This window comes from Balaenoptera borealis, assembly GCF_965194805.1.
Source record: "Balaenoptera borealis genome assembly, chromosome: 4".
In the NCBI taxonomy this organism is placed as follows: domain Eukaryota; kingdom Metazoa; phylum Chordata; class Mammalia; order Artiodactyla; family Balaenopteridae; genus Balaenoptera; species Balaenoptera borealis.
In genome coordinates, this window is record NC_138861.1 from 16,265,597 (window position 1) to 16,283,715 (window position 18,119).

The window sequence follows — 18,119 nt, forward strand, 5'->3', positions numbered from 1 at the left end:
GTGTCTGCCCCCAGTAGCTAAGGTACGTTCACTGGGTTGTGTAAGCTTCCTGGTGGAGGGGACTGGTGCCTGTGTTCTGGTGGATAAGTCTGGATCTTGTCTTTCTCTGGGTAGGACCACGTCCGGTGGTGTGTTTTGGGGTGTCTGTGACCTTTTCATGATTTTAGGCAGCCTCTCTGCTAATGGGTGGGGTTGTGTTCCTGTCTTGCTTGTTGCTTGGCATGGGGTTTCCAACACTGTAGCGTGCTGGTCATTGAGTGGAGCTGGGTCTTAGAATTGAGATGGAGATCTCTGGGAGAGCTTTCGCCATTTGATATTACGTGGAGCCAGAATTCTCTGGTGGACCAATGTCCTGAACTCGGCTCTCCCACCTCAGAGGCCAGGCTTGACACCCGGCCTGAGCACCAAGACCCTGTGAGTCACATGGCAGAATTTCTCTTCGACATCATCCTCAAATTTGTGCTGACTACAGAATAGACACAAGGGCCAAAAGAAATGGCTTCATTGTTCACTTTCCTTGGCAGCTGTAGGCGAAGAGCAATTCAAATGACAGCAGACGTCTCATCAGAAACCAAGGAGGCCACAAGGAAATGGTGCATCATTTTTCAAGTACTGTGGCTCATTTACTCACTGCAATCTGAAAAATGAACTCCTCTTTCTTCCATGTTCTGTCATGTCCTTTCCCTAGGACCTCGACCTTGGAGGCTATAACCGGAGGAGAGGAGGACTAGGATATGTGGTCCAAACCTGAGCTCAGAGAAGCAGCAGCAGCAGCAGCAGACTACCTTGATGCGGCCAGGCCCAGCCCCTTGGATGAAAACCGTGAGGGTAACGGCAGCGGTCTTGATCCCCTGCAGCAGCAGGAGCAACTGGCCCTCCCTGGTTGCTGAGGGGCCACAGATTGTAGCGAGAAAGCAGCGCTGCTATCGTACCGCGTTCACCCAGTTGCAGCTGCAGGAGCTGGAGAACGTTTTCCACCACACTCAATACCAGGACTATATATTTCTAATTCACTATGTCGTCTAACATGTTGAAACATAGTAGGCATATAGCAGATAACTATTAACTGAATGAATTATAGTATCTTTGATTGCGTCTTTCTCAGACACTACTTGTTCATTCTATAATAATGAGCCATATTATTTCCCAGTCAGTTTGTATGTTTATTTTTCTCTCTTTCTCTAGACAGTAAGCTTTTGAGTTCCAATGCATATTCATTCACTCATATATGTTTATTAAGCACCTACTCTACCCCAGACAATTAACTAAACAATTAATAACAGGGGCAATAAATAGGGAATGAGACAGAAACGTATCTATTCTCATTCCACAACAGGACACAGGAAAAAGAGAAATACACTACTGCCTGAAAAGTGCTTTGGGAATGCAAGAAGGGATACCTATCTTGGATCAGATGGGTAACAAAAACTTACCATTGAAAGTGGCCTCCAAGCTGAGGTTTGGAGTAGATCTTAGCCTTACTATCCTTCTTTTACACACTACAATCAAGACCACCTTCTTTCTCATGTGTGGAACTCCCTTTCAGTTTTATCAACATGGACTGTAGAGCACTTTTCCCTATACGGAGAAAGAGCTAGTACTAATAAGGTATCAGAGTGACTTTCACTTGGCTTGTAGCAAGTAAAACCCAGGACAAGTTCAAAGTTAAGACTATGTTATCTTTCTCCCCATTGGTCTCCTTCTTGAATATCCCACAGTGACTATGAAGTTTCAGCTCAAAGAGCTTATTATTATTCTACTCTGTGCACTGGAGTCTAGCTCCATAATATGAAAGCACATTTCAAGGGCCACAGAAGCACTGAAGTCTGTCACAGCCCATTCCTTCCAATATTTGTTAAGTTCTCTCAGAGTATAGAAACACATCACAGGACATTCTTGCTCTTGCAGAAATAGGATAGGTTGAATAAGTTCTGCATTTCCCATACTTTCACTTAGTCCTTTAAATTCATTCATTCATTAAATGAATAGAGAATCCCATGTTTACTTGTACTGACTGGTGTGGGAAGCATAAATTCCAGAGATAAAAGAATTTATCTCTAGATAAAAATAAAAGAAAGCAGACAAACAAAAGATTTTTAAATGTTACATGAATTCTCAGTGGTCTTCCCGATTCTGATATCTCTTCCAGGTGAGATATTATTTCTCAGTGCAAAACAATTTGAATGAATGAATCAAGTTGGACAGTGAAGCTGAAGTTCAATTCTGCATAATAGTTGAGGGAAAAAATAAAAATGCAGCATATTGATTGTACTGATGGTTTTGACAATATTGAACAGTCACCTCTTTTTGCCATAAAGCTCATCATCTTCAGTTAGAAAGTTATTGTGCCTATCTTTTAAATGTATAGTCAATTCCGCTGTAACTCTTGTTTTGAAAATGCAAACTCCCAACAGGAAATAATTTGAGGGTGACACAAATTTCCAATTTGATTATGCATTGTTTTGCTTGTGACAGACAATAGAGGAACACAGAAAACTGTATCCAACTGAATTGGTTATATAGGAATCCACAAAATGCAAACAGACACACACACACACACACACACACACACACAACGCCCCTCAAACATCTACCAGCTACTGCAGTTCATCACATGTGTTAAGAAACACATCCATCCATACCTGGTGTTAGAGCTTCCTAACAGGTTTCAGATAACCTTCCTTCTACCCCTTCACAATAACTCTCCATGTGCAACTCTTCTATAAGCAAACTTTAGGTGTCTTTCAAGGTAAAGTCCATATTTATTGTAGCGTTCATGTATTTCTTTAACCGTTTACATGTGTTAAACTATGCTACCATTTTTTTATAATAATTATTTTTTTAGTTCTTCTTATTTTGAATATCTATTTATTTTACTTATTTTCCTTTTTTTTGGCTGCATTTGGTCTTAATTGCGGTACACAGGGATCTTTGCTGAGGCATGCAGGATCTTTTTCATTATGGTGTGCGGTCTGCTAGGGTTTCTCTCTAGTTGCAGTGCGTGGACTTCTCTCCAGTGGTGGTGTGTGGGTTTCCACCTCTCTGGCTGTGGCGCCCAGGCTCCAGGGCACGTGCACTCTGTAGTTGTGGCACGCGGGCTCTCTCTTGAGGCACGCGAGCTCAACTGTTGTGGCACGTGGGCTTAGTTGCCCCAGGGCATGTGGGATCTTAGTTCCCCCACCAGGGATCGAACCCACATCTCCTGCATTGGAAGGTGGATTCTTTACCACTGGACCGCCAGGGAAGTCCCTATACTACCATTTTTATTAGGTTACTGTCTTTGTATGTGTGTGCGCCTAATTCTGATTTTGAGTGTTATGCCCCAACCCCAGCTTTCCCATTAAGTGCTTGTGATTTTTAACTTCATGATTTTGCGGAGAGGTGAATTTTAGGAACATACATGTTATGTTGTAGCAGAACCAATTGTACAATTTCTTACTGCTCTTTGTGTGATTTTTATGAAGACCCTCTCCACAGTTTGAAAGTGCCTTATGATATTAAATGCAAATTTAACTTAAAATAATTTTATTCTAATAATTTTCTGTGATTATCCATTTGTAGGATTGGTAATAACTAGGGATATAAGAAATTATAATTTCTTTGATGGAAAAACAATCCAAAGAGAAAATTAGCTGTAGCAATCATTAACTAGTGGATTAAAAATAATAACCCATAGTCTATTTCTCTGAAATTGAGAAAATCCTCCTCTATGACATAATAATATCTTTTAAAAGTTCATGAATTATTTTCTTGGAGGTGAACTCCAAAACTCTTTTGAACCTAAAACACATTCCTCAGTATAACAGAGTGGAAAAAAATCACAATTATGAAATTAAAGGAAAATTGTAACTATGGTGATTGTTCAAATATTACACTGAATATTGCAAAGATATACAAATAACTGCAGAAACTGCAATGAACAGTTCTTGTTTGGGCATTTTTGAAGCAGTCATCTTGCTAAAAGTGTGAAGACTGGTCACTCATGACAAAAGGCTCTAGGTTGTTTCTGCTAATTAACTCTAAGAATAACTCAGAATTAAATAAACACTTTCAAGCTACTAGGATAACAGAATATTTTACCAATATATACTAGAATAATGTAAACTGATCTATAGCCAATAGAAATATAGAAATAGTTAGCAAACCAATTAACGATGGGGGCGGGGGGGAGGTGTCCCCATGACATTATGCTCTATTTTTCTAGAACACGGTCAATATTATGACCTTAGAAATAATGATCTTTAACAGAATTTTATGGTTTATGTTTTTTCTCGTGTCTATTTTCTATGAAGGATGTATCATGGGATTTTCATAATGCTTCAATGAAGGCAGGAAGTATTTTTTGAAGTGCTCATAAACTCTGAATAAACTGCTTTTAATTGGGCTTACATTTTTGCTTGCCTTTTTCTTTTTTGTTAAAGAAAAATAGAGACTTAATATAAAACAGCAGGTCTGCAACTTTCTCACTAAGGAAAAAAACCTGACAGAGCAAATCCAAACCAATTAAGCAGAACAGAAAACACTTTAAAGTGAATAAAAGCATAGCTGAACATCAAATATAGGTTTAATATTGATGTGAATAAATTATGTAGCTCTAATTGTGAAATTTACATAAGTATATCATGTCAATTCTAATATATTCATTATACTTTATTAAAAATATTGTTAAAAATTCATATTTAGATGGCCCTGAATACTTGAACTGGTCGTATTTTATCACCACAGTTCTTTTTGTATAACCTAAAATTCTCAAGGATTCAAGAAATGCAAAAGATTTTAAATTATTAAGTTCAATATTTTTATTTATTTAAGATTCATGAATAATAGTATCATATAAATGAGAAAATAAAAGTCTATCTTTATTCTGTGACATATTGTATTAAGAACCTGGAACACTAGGGAAAAACTCTAGAATTTTGAAGATGTGCTAAATAATCTTTAATAAACAATATAGTCCTTCTCTCATAAATAGAGATGATAAAGCAAGAAACTATAAAATAAAATACTGAAAAATTTTGATTATCATAGAGATCACCATATTTTGTAGTGGGTAGAGTAGATAATAAGGGCCAGTCCGATGTAGAATTATAATTAGCTTTCCTGCAACATGGCAATTTAGCAAAGAAGTTGAATAAGCTGGATCCAATCACTGGAATGATACAGCATCAAGATAAGGTCTCATGTGATGCTGTACGATTCTGCAATAAAAGCAAAAACCCAACTAAGAAAACTGTGCTAAATTGTTTTGCACCATCAAAAGAAATAAAATTGAGTGGCAGGATCCTTATCAGAGCTTAGGACTTCAGGGTGATTAATTTCACAATTCAGCTGGAGTTTATTTAGGTGTAGAAATAAAGGCAGAGCTGCAGGTAAGCTTTGCACATTCATGCTTCTAAATTCATTAATAATCGTCTGGGTTTTCTTTTCTATTACTATAATAAAACCCATGGTAAAAGAAACTGCCACAAAGGAACTCCATTTACAGATATTGCCACTGTTTTACTAGATCAGAGTTTTGAAGTCTACCAACATAACTAAAAAATAAAATCTGTTCTTCCAGGGATTGCTCTATTTTTAACAAGTCACTCCTCACACAGATGGCCCTAGACCTAAACTTAGAGATTCCATGAGCACTTTAAACTAATACAAGTAAAAGTCAAAACCATACCTCTCCTTCCTCTATTAAAACAAAGTTCCCCCAAACCACATATCACTATTCAGCAGTGCAGATTAGAAGAATGAATTCTGGTGGCTTTGGAGTCAAGATGACTGTCTGAGAATAAGTACCCTCTTAGTTAATAATTCAACCATGTAAAAGTCTCTTTTAAAAAATATCTGTAAATGAAATGATCTTAAAAATGTATTAAAAAGTATAGTATGAGGCAAAGACATATTCCTTAAAACGGAAAAACACAATTTGTGAAAAATGCTTTTAACTTTTCACTGATAAATAATAAGAGCAAAAATACAGTTATCACTCAAACAGTCTTAAGCGATAGATAGGTATTTCTTATTACCTGCATTTTGCATCTAAGGAATCTAAGCACACATTACCTGAGATGTGCTGGAATAGAAAATGTTCAGCACACGTGGAGTTTCCTAAACAGCTGCTTTTATTGATTGATTTATTTGAAAAATTTACAAACAGTAGTTCTAACTTCTGAAAATATTGTTTTCCAGAAATGATCTACGGATATCATCTCCTTTTTAAACAGTGAGGAAACTCAGCAATAAACTGAGGGCCATTATGTAGTACTAGTTCATCCCTAAATGCTAAATGTCTTTCCTTCTCCCCAAGTGAAGATGATACAAGGTAGCTTTGTTTTTAATCCCTAAAATCCTCAGAAACTCCCATCAGTCATTTCAGTCTCCTTCTGCCCTGTCATGTAGTAAGAAAAACTGCACCTCTGGTGCATACCCAAGTTCACAGGCCAAGTTCAGCTTATTTTTTCTTTTACAGGCCCTTGCAATAAGCAGTCCATTATAAACAGCCTTCTTCATCAAGGCTGGCCCCAACAAATACAAATAAATAATGAAACATCCTAAGCTTCTAGAATGTAAAAGATTTACAAGCACGGCTGCCACGGATGACATGAAGAAGGGTTCAGAGGTCATTCGAACCATAAACTCAAGATGAAAAATCTGAATCATTTAGCAAAAAGAAGAGTGTTAGGTGAGTTTTCGTTTTCTTTCTTTCCTCTTTTCCTTTTTATGTTTTAAGACAAAGTTTATTTAACACAACACATATGCATCCCCTTAGTTATCTGACATGGCTAGGGTTATAGATAAGCTTCTGATAGATGAAAGAGAAACACTTTTAGAAACAAACATTTTCATTCGAACTTTTTTTGGAGGAAACTTTCCAAAACCATATCCCATACTTCCTTGTTTGCGTGGTATGCTGAAAATGTAATTAAACCTTTTTTGATTATTTAAAGCGTCATCCCCCCCGAGTGCATTCTATGGGACACTAGCTCTAAAAGTAGGATGTTAATGGGGTTTCAGGAAAAAAAAAAGTGTTCTGAGGTCAAATAAATTTAGGAGATTCTGATGTCAACTTGGATTTTCTTAAAACAATGAACATTCCCATTTGACTGGCTAACTGGGTGGGAAGCATCAACCCATATGTCAGAGTGTGTAGTGACCCCACAAGCACAAGGAAATGGAATGTCAGTCTTTCTCTTGTAATCTCATAGCACTGCTCCTTCACCCACTCCTTACCAGAGGTTGAAATATTAGAAAGGGAGAGAGAAGGGTGCAGAAGGAGAGGACAAGCCAAAAGCTTCCACACCCATAATGCCGATTGTCTGTTTTCTCTCCTTCACATTTCTCTCCTGTCTTCCAGCTCTCTGTGGCCACAGATTTGGCCAATTGTTGCTGTTTCTGCTTTTTACTGGCATTTCTGCCACTTCCATTCTTTGTTTGGCAGGGCAGCTACCTTCAGCGATTTTTGTTTGTGTTACTGTTTGGACATGTAAAAATCAGAGATAGGCTCACTGTTGTTCTACATGGACAGAGATGCCAGAAATATATGTAATGGGATAAATGGAGATACCAGATTACAGATTATTTTCAGTGGGAGGTCATTTATCTCTGTTTGTTGGTCCCCCCCCCCATCACTAGTATTACAAAAGGAATGAAAACAAAAAAAGAGATACCCCAGGTGAACTTAGTCACATCTAAAAAAGGTATTTTGCTCTCTAAATGTGAGAAATGTGAGAAACAGACCACTTTTTCATAACTTTCAACAGTTAGTAGTGATCATTCCCATCATTTATCATCAAGAGAGGATGTTAAGAGTCTCTCTCAATACTCATAATTATTTCAAATATCGGTATGATTTTAATTAATAAATAAAGTCTGAGTAGAAAACTCTACTTATTTCTTTATAGTAAAAAGGCAACAGTACATACACAGCTAATCTCATTGGCATACAATGTTAAAATGTTACATATAGGTTTCTAGATGTTTATAATGGTGATGGTTAAGACGAGAAAATTAAAATTCCTGAGACCTGACACTAAAGAAAACAAAACAAACAAACAAAACAAAAAAAGGGGGAAAAAAAAAAGAAGGGAAAGATTCCTGAAGTGCTTGAATAGCATGGCATGCATGCCTCAGTGAACTTTTGAAAGGAGTTCAGGGAAATGAAATTTAAAAAGTGTTCATCAGCAAACTTAGCTCTAACATGGTTTTCTTTAATAAGTAAAACTTACATTTAGTGCTTATATCTCAATTTTCATCTTCAATGTATTTTACAAACATTAGGTAATTTTTATAACACTCCTGAGAATTAGCAATGATATCTTGCATTTATATAGGGTCACTCATTTGAAGAATATAAAAAAACTTCACAAATATTAAACTTAAGCCATACTCAACTGATCTTAAAAAGAAGAGGAACAAAAAAAAAAAACTTATCAGGTCATTGGAAATAGACTTCGTATAACATTAGAATTTAGAATTCCTGATACCTAAATTTAGTTTTTGACACAAAAGCATTCCTTCATGGAGGTTGCTTAAATGCAAGAGTGCTTGAGAAACTGGTTCAAAAATGGATACAAAGGGGCTAACTTTCACTTAAAGCCAGCAGACTTCCATTTTTGCATCTTGTTTCTATCCATTTCCTGAAGAGTCAAATATGTCTGTCTCCTCATTACCTGGCTTAATGAAAAGAAGCAATGGCACTGCTAATGCAAGACATAATGTAAAAATCATTCATAATGGACTTCAAATGAATTTATTACTTTCCTTGCAGTAAATTTAAAACTGTATGTTTCAAAAGACAATACTAAAATTGTTTTACATTTAATTAATGGTGAAAGAGAACTCCTTGGTTCGTGGTAAAAAATCTGTGCTTTTTTCTTAAATCAATATTTAACAAAGAAATTTCTAAATTACTTTCGCCAGGTATTATTTGTTTAATATGTTAGTACTCAATTTTTATTTATCCAAAATAACTCTACAAACAAATGTTTTAAAGCCCTTATAAAAATACATATAACAACTGTTTTAATTACATAAATTGTTTTATTTAATTCTCAGAGAAAAAAATAAGTGCTGCTATCACTGTTTTACGGGCGAATTAACTGAAACACAGTTGCGTAATGTACTTAACTAGGATATTATATCTAGTGAATAGTACAGTCAGGATTCAAACCAGACAGTCTGTTTCTGAAGCCTGGACTCTTCAGCACTGTTTTAGAATAAGTCACTTACATGAAGCCAGCTAGTATAGGAAACTACTGAGACCAAGAGATGCCAGGCAGGTAGATCAATGGCTCATCCTGCACAGAGGAAAGAAAGACAGCCTGGATAAGCAGAAACGATGTTCAACTGACTTCCATTCAGAAGCCCAGTTTGAAGAATGGCTTGTATAGTTTACCAAACATGTGACCCAGTGCACTACTGTCACCTTTTTGGATCCCATTTACCTTAACCGTACAACAGAGGTGGAGAGAAAGAAACCGAATTACCAAGTCTTGAAGGTCCCTACTATTTTTTAACAATGTATGTTCTCTTCTGCCTCTAACATTTGTACTTGGAAAAATTTTGGTGAGGTAAAATAATAGCTATCCTACAAAGAATAATTAGCAATGTATTCTAAATAATTAGTAATATATGTAGATGTGTCCTTTACTTTTTTCATAGAAGTCCCGTGCACATATTCATATAAATATATACCATGTATAGTTTCTTCCTGTACTATTTATCATACTAATAACCCAGGCAGGTGTTTCCTAGGGTTAGGGGACATAATGATGAACAAGGCAGTCCTTGCCCTCAAAGAGTTTACATTCTAGTTGGAGGGAACATATAAAGAAGTAAGCTAATTGGAGAGAAAGCAAGTCGGAAGTTGGTGATATTTTAGTGGGGCTGGTCAGGAAAGGACTAAATGATGAGAAGAAGGAAGCATTCTGCCCTGAGACTATCCCAGGAGAGGGAACAGCTAACACAGAAGGCTTGCACTGGTAACCAGCTTGGATAGGCCAAGAGACATCAGGAGGGCCAGCGTGACACAGCAAGAGGAGAATGGTCCTGACCAGATTAGATAGGACACAGTCAGGCAGAGGCCACTGAAAGATTACAGACGGCTCAGCGGCCTTGGCTTGTTTTTGTTATTTTTCAAGTGTAATTAAAAGTTATTAAAGGGCAATAAGCTACCTATTTTTTTCTACTCACAGTATGAATTTGTGTTTGAAATACTCTTTCCTTAAGCCTTACTAACTTTTAAGAGATTCCTGTGAATGATCTAATGCTATCTGCTAATCTAAATATACTTAGGTACTATATGAACAATCAAAGCAATTGGCTGGTCATCTTTCCCCTACCCAGCCTCAGTGGAATCTACAACCTTTGAGAATTTAATAAGTAATTCCTCCTTTTGGAACTTACTGAAAATTTGGTTTTTATCAATATTCCCTTTTGTTATTTTATTCTTTTATTTTAAGTTTATACTTTTTCAGAACTACAGTGTGAAAACTGATGTTTCTAAATAGAATTTTACCAATTTTAAGGGAAGATAGCAAAGTTTATTTGGGCTATATATTTGCTGTTGTTTTAAAATATCGTTCTTTATTTGGGTTTCTGTGGGATTATTGAATTTTAAGTCTAAATGCTAATAGGATTTGAACTGTTCCTTCCTGTATGATACAAATACTATATTTTTCACTAAAGATAAACTCAAGCCAAGTTTAGAAAATTTTTAAATTAAATCATGAATGTTTTTTACATATATAATCTTATATTAATCCATTAAGACTCCATCACCCGTTTGGAGAGGCAGTGCGGTTCCTCTGGGCACCTCCCCCTCAGCCTCCTCGGCCACCTTACCGCCCGCAGGGACCCCAGATCTCGGTGTATGCCCCACCCCTGACCCCGCTAGAGACGTGTCCACCCCGGCTCAGCGGCACCTCATGAGGGGCTTCAAGAGGTTACAGGAGTATCCTCCAGCCGGAGTCAGTGGGGCTTCGTCTGAGAACAACATCATGGTTTGGAACACCATCATTTTTGAGCCTGAAGGCTCAATAGAATTCAATATTACAATAGAATTATTATAATAATAGAATTATTACAATAGAATTCACTGAAGAATCTCCGAATAAGCCACCTACGGTTACATCTGTCCCTAAGATGTTTCATCCAAATGTCTATGCAGATGGTAGGGTATGTCTGGACATAACTTCAGAACCGTTGGAGTCCAACCTATGATGTGTCTTCCATTTTAACATCCATACAGTCTCTACTGGAGGAACCCAATCCCAACAGTCCAGCAAAGAGCCAGGCGGCTCAGCTGCACCAGGAGAATAAGCAGGGGTATGAAAAACATGTTTCCGCGACAGTAGACCAGAGCTGGTGTGACTGTTGACCCGGGTGTAGGAAGAGAAGAGGCTGGTCATAAGAAAACTATATATTGATGTGTTTATCACCTTCCTATTCTTCAGTGTCATTACATTTGCTTTATTAAAAGCAAAATAGCTGTTGTGCTGTTTCCATCTTCCCTTACCAAGCTCTTCCCACCCCTTCTACCCTCTCCTTAAACATCAGAAAACACCCTCTATGAGATCAAAGGTACTGTACCTGGGTTACATGCAAAAATTACTAATGCTTAATTCCTTTTCTGTTGCATCTCATTTCCAGTTTTAGGGCAGTATTGTGTTACTGTACTTTACACTAAGCTTTTCAATGAATTGTTTTACAAGCGGTGCTTATGCATAGCTTGATGACCGGAATGTTATTTTTAACAGAATGATTGCTGAAGCGTTTCACCCTGGCTGGTCCTTCACTTGCGTTGGATTTAGAAGTGAATTTTTGGAATACGGCCTATAGAAAACAGGGAAACAAATCCATATAAACATCCATTTTAAAAGAGCAATGGAAGCTAAAAAGGCCACGATACTAAGATCTAACCAACATGAATTTTGTTTTTTACTGGTAGGAAGGAGAATGTTAAAGGACTCAGTCAAAGGAGTGCAGCGATCATAATAACTGACAAATCCTCCCCTTGCAAGGTATTCACTGGACACACCCAAGCTAAGTTTCAGAATACTGAAGTCTTCTGGATTTTCACTTTTTAAAGAGGTGTGGGAACAGAGGACTGGAGACAATCATTAGTTTTTAAGCTAAGGGAAGTTTGGAGATCCTTTAATCTTTTTTAAAGGAGCAGTGCTACCTTAGATAAACAAATTTATAATCCCTCCTTGTTTTTTGTAGAGTTTTAATTAACCCAAGGAAGGGAACATATCTGTGGCAAACTATTTTCCACTCAAATCCTCAGTTAATGCTGCATGCTTTAGTTTCTTCCTCCCTTTCAGTACTATAAGAACCTTACAGTCAATACTTGCAATCTTTCTTTTGATATGTATATTTTCAGATAGATAGTATCTTTAAGTAGCAGTGTGGGACAAGGCTTGTAAATGTTTTGTCTGACGTTCCATTGCCACCTTTTGTGCATTTATCACTCTTCTAAATCTAACTTCGCACGAGTAACCCATGTAAAAAATGTACATTTTTCAAAACTTGTAAATAAAAGTAACCTTAAAAAAAAAAGACTCCATCACCCTTTTTAAATACTGCAGAATGAATTCCTTAGTCTTTTGTCATGGCGATGGCTATTAAAATAGTACATCTCCATATATACTGATAGTCTACTGAAAGTATGAGAGCACAAAAATTTCTTTATACATTATATTGAAAACAGACAACAAGCAACAGAGTTGGGGTTACCCTTGTTAACAGGGGTTTTTACAGTGAAAACAGCACTGGTTAGATGGAGATCTGCTTCTCATTAACTTCATCTTCCTTTATTCACTACAGGATCTTGGGAAGTTAACTTTGGGCCTCAGCAATCCCATTTATAAAACGGGGATACCTGCTTGTCTGACAATAGGTAGCAGGAATGGATTGCCTTGTGAAGTCCTTTAGGAACCTGTACAATTAGCCAAGGGGACATTAGAAGTACCACAGGTTTAAGGAGAATGGTACTCAGGTTGGAGCAGTGGATTAATAATTCTTTCTTCCAGTGGCTACTGGTACTCAGTGCCTCTGGGTTAGCTCTGATATTTATGTGTTTTAGGGGGATCATCACCATTGTGGAAATCCAAGATTTTGTTTCCATTAAAAAATTAACTGAAATATTAGACTCAGTCTTCAAGTATATTTAGAAATGTACCAAGAAGCATATAAATAGCTCCTCTTAGTAGAATTATTATAATGGAACTCTCACGGCAGGGTTTAATAACGTTGGAGGAAACTAAACTGACAGTGGTGGAGGCCGAGCCTTGGGTGCTTGGGTCATTCCGGAAGGGAAGTAGAGAGCAAATCCAATTTAACAAAATGACAAAGCTGCCACCTCACTCAACTTTATTTCATTATTATTTGCCTTTTGCTTTTCTATTTTTGCAAAGGAGAGAGTTTACAGACAATTCTTATATCAAATACGTATCAAATTGCAGGGGATGCTTTGCAAACTAAATAAGCAAGGTTTATTTGTTCCCTCCTTACATATAAGTATATATCATTTTCATTCTTTTTACTCTTTAATTCCATCTGTCCCCCCTTCTTTCTTTTCTTAGACACATTAGTTAAAGGGATGGATTCTTTTTTTTTTTTCTTTTAGGTGAGTAATGGTGAAAAAGGGAGGCGGGTGTAGCTGAATGCAGCTTAGGTGTCTGTTGCATTCCATCTGGAATCAGACAGGGCTTTTTTTTAATCACCCTGTGACAGCAACAGCCAGAATGTAGGGTTTGTTTTTTAATAGCACCCTGTGATAGACTCAGAACATTAGGTATGCAAATTCAGTAAGAAAATGCTCTCAGTAATGTTGCTTTATACTATCTAATCAATAATAATATCTATAAATATTTATCGGTTTGACAATTGGTTGGTACATCTAGCGCAAAGGGAAGCATTTCAGAGACGAATGTGAAAGTTTTTGGCAATTTGGTTGCTAAGATAAGCCTAAAATTATTATAAAACAGACTCTGTAATAAAGCAGTAGATGAGTTTTCTAAACAATCTGAGTTAGAGAAATCAAGATCAATGGAGTCATCCAGATACATTCTTGAAGAGGAAGGAAGGAAGTCTTAAGTAACCTTGGGCACGATGGGTATTCACTGCTGGAGTGGAAGAGAGGGTACAATTGGGATGTGAATTTATGTTATCATTAAGATAGAACCACCAGGAGTTACTTATCAAGAATATAAAGTTTCTGGAAGATGACAAAGAACCTGCAAAGAAGAGGTTGGTTTTTACAAAAGAAGATTTTATGAAAAGTATTTAAAATGAAAAAAGGACATATGTCTTCTCAAGAGTGACTAAAAGAGACAGGCCCTTGTTCACAGCTTATCTGTTCTTAGGTAACCAATAATTTAAAAAGTTATTTAGTCTAATTTACTATTAAGCAATAGATAAAACATAGTAAATAAGAAGGGCAGAGTGCAGCAAGAGGTAGCCAGAGGGCAAACTGAAAGCAAGTTGTAAAGACAGAAGGAAAAAATCTACAAAATAGAAGATGAGAATCCATAGTTGCCTGAATCAGGGAAAATTAGCACTCTATATGGAGATGATCTGAAGGATCACATAATACAAACTCTTACATATAATAATTACTCAATACTCAATAAGCGATGCTCAAGATGATGACTATTTAAGAAAATCTTACACGATGCTTAATATTATGAGTCAGAGTGAATCTATAATTTTTCAATTAAAAAATCAGTATGACATGTCTTTCATTATATTTTTTTAAAAAATCACTCTAAGAAATAGTCCAAAACACTTACCATGTGACCCAGCAATCCACTTCTAGGTATTTACCCAAGAGAAATGAAAACTTAAAAAACCAGTCCACAAATGCTTGTAGTGTTTTTACTCTTAATTACTAAAAACTGTAGGCAACCTTCAACTGGTGAGTGAATAAACAAACCATGATACATCCATACAATGGAACACTACTTAGGAACGAAAGGAATTAACTACTGACATACACAAAAATTTGGGTGAATATCAAATAATGATGCTAAATGAAAGAAACCAGAGAAAGAAGCTGCTATATGATTATATTTATATGACATTCTGGTAAAGGCAAAACTATAGGGACAGGAAACAGCTAAGTATTGCCAGAAGCTGGGAGTAAGGAAAGGGATTGGCAAAAAGTGGACATGAAGCCATATTTTGGATGTGAGGGAAGTAGTCAATGACCAGCAGCCTGAAAATGGCAGATCCAAGAATTAAACTTAGGCCTGCCTATTTCCAGATTCAGTGACAGTGATAAGTGTTGTATATCTTGATTGTGTTGGCTACACAACTATGATGGTTACATAACTGAATGTATTTGTCAAATCTCACAGAATTGTAAGCTAAAAAGGGGGACTTTGACTCTATGTAAATGATACCACAATTTAAAAATCAGTTCATTTTCTGGTTTGTAAATAGTGGAGCATTAAATATGTCTCTTGACTGAGTATGACTCGGGCACCACTGCGGAATCTTGGCTATCCATTCACCAGGTGGTCCTTGCTGCATTTCTCTCTCATTCCCTATGCACAGTTCAGTAGACTGGGTGAGGCTTAACATTATCTATGCTCATCTCTTTCTCTAACCCCAATCAAGAATTAACTCTATATAAAAATTATTTTAAAATATATTCATAGTATCTTGAACCATGGAATCAAGATAAAAGAGTTCCTATATAGCATGTTGAAAATATTACATTTTATCTAGAAACATTTGCTTAGACCTGAATCTAGTTTGTCCAGTAATAGCTGAATAGTTGGAGATTAGATAGATATTCTTTAAAAAAGCCAATATCCAAGTAGTGTGTTAGATTCATAGACAGATGAATATCTGAATTAAACTCTAGTGAGATACAAAGGCCAAAAATAATAATAGCTACTATTTATTGAGCACTTATTCTGTGTCACACATTTTGCAAAGCTATTTACATGTTTTAAGCTTGAAAACTCGACTGTGAGGCAGGTGACCTAATTTATAAACAAGGAAAGTTACACTAGAAAATTTAGCAACTTGCCCAGGGACACACAGCAAATTTAAAGTGGCAGATCTGAGATTAAAATTCAGGCCTGCCTAACTGTAGATTCATTGAGACACAATGATATAAAACAAAAAGGGTTACCACAAGGCAGCCTGTGAAGAATATTATAAAAGAGGAAAAGGAATCTGCAGGAAAAAGGCTCTTCTTCCAGGACGAAGGGGCTTGGGAGCTGGCCCTATAGGATGGATACAGCTTCGATCGGTGAAAGTGAGAAGGAGGGCTTCGCCAGTAGAGGAAACAATCACTTCCATGCTCACACTTTTTTAGCTAATGTCCAGTTTAGAGTGTGATTTCTCCTATGGTCAAGACCTTCTCTCACTCAAAAAGGACACCTAAGCCAGATTTCTGGACACTGTACAATAGCTTCTGCGGAAGAACTCGGAGCAAGGGTTTTAGCCCCACATGCAACATTTGAAAATCTCGTTATCAGGGGCAAACCATACAGACTAGCTGGGCCTTACTTCCCTCATCTGTGGACTATAATTTACATATTTCTACATTTACATTATATTTACATATGTAAATACTATAACTTACATATATATTATACATATATAAATAAAATAAATTCTAATGTGGCACACAATGGAGCAATTTACGGATAGACTATAAAAAAGTCTCCATATCCTGCTTTCCTGGCCTGGTTTTACCGGATGTACAGTGCACAAAGCAGCTCTACCTCAGCGTGGAGCTGAGAGAAAATGGTGGCAATGGATGCAGACCTGTTACAAGTGTTCATAATGTTCAGTAGTGTGAGAAAGTGTGAAGTAATGGAATTTTCTACATATTTTCCTTTGATAAATTACAACTACCAATAATGCCTGCAGATTTTTAACACAGAGGTATGGTAACGTAATAACACCTGGGAAATACATTTTTACATAGAAAGGCTGTCAGCAACAGATACACTCTTTTGAGATGAATATTTTCTCATCGTATGATTCAATTATTTAAAAAGGAAAAAAAGACACTTTAAATATTGACACTTCGTTCTAGACCTGGCAAGACACAGAGGGAACAACTGTATCTGGTAACTAAAGGAAAGACCACTGCTACCTGGCTCACCGCTAAATAGCAAACCAACTAAGCCCCAGTTTGTTGAAGAAGTTTTTATCTCTGGAATTCTATTTGTTTACATTCTACGTACCCAAAAGCAAAGAGAGGACCACTGCCCTGTCATCAATACCAGAACTCCAGATCTTTAATGAAACTGCCCCTTAAAATGTTTACATAGTTATCCTGTTATCATGTCTAGAATTAAATAAAGTAAGGCTTTTTCTCATTCAACAAATATTTGTTGAGTTTTTATTAATTTCCAGGAATTGGATTAGCTCTCAGGCTAACAGTGCCCAAGGTAACCATCTTTTCCCTCATAAACTTGGAAGCCCCAAAAGACTAATGTCATATAGAGAATATATATAAAAGTGCCTAAAATTTTGCTTGGCATATAACGCTCAATAACTTTATAGTGATAAAACTTAATGATATTAACTAATAATGATTCCATACAATATAAAGACTTCATTTGTGTCGAAAATATGAGAAATTTATAATCCAAGTAGTTCGTTGACCATCACTGACAGGGTGCTGTAGTATTTAGAATTCTCCTTAAGTCTCAGTCTGGAGTCTTGTTACATTGATCCCGTCAGTGGCAACTAAATCAAATGACACATCTAAATAAACTGATCTACAGAGACCTTATTCAAAAGGCAGGCATTGCTGATTTAAATGAGGCTTGGAATCCACCACAGCAACCTGAAACTTTTCCTACTCACAGTTGAGTAAACTGATCTTCATATCCAGAAAAGAAACATTGACAGAAACATACAAGAGAAAGTAGGCTGTCATTTCTGAAAAGCAACTGAAGAAAAACCCCACCAGGCTTATTCCATCATCTCCAAGTGCCTCAAAATGTAAAATCTAGACATATTAATCATCAGGTAATAGTGATATAGTAATGTCACTAATGTACACTCTATTGGTAAAGTAGACAACTTAGAAATCCTTGATATCATAAATATCCATCAAGGAAATACAGACAGGACTTAACATTTGCTAAATTTCA

General features: G+C 36.6%; 1 protein-coding gene and 1 pseudogene across 3 annotated transcripts in view; one reads left to right on the forward strand and one right to left on the reverse strand.

Annotated features, from left to right (window-relative positions):
• UNC5C (unc-5 netrin receptor C) overlaps positions 1–18,119 on the reverse strand; it is a 401,385-nt gene that overhangs the window by 290,931 nt on the left and 92,335 nt on the right. The gene's annotated exons all lie outside the window — the stretch shown is intronic.
• LOC309628470 (ubiquitin-conjugating enzyme E2 A pseudogene) lies at positions 735–17,279 on the forward strand (annotated as a pseudogene). Its single transcript has 3 exons — positions 735–882; positions 6,939–6,982; positions 10,761–17,279. The product of its transcript is annotated as a ubiquitin-conjugating enzyme E2 A pseudogene (transcript).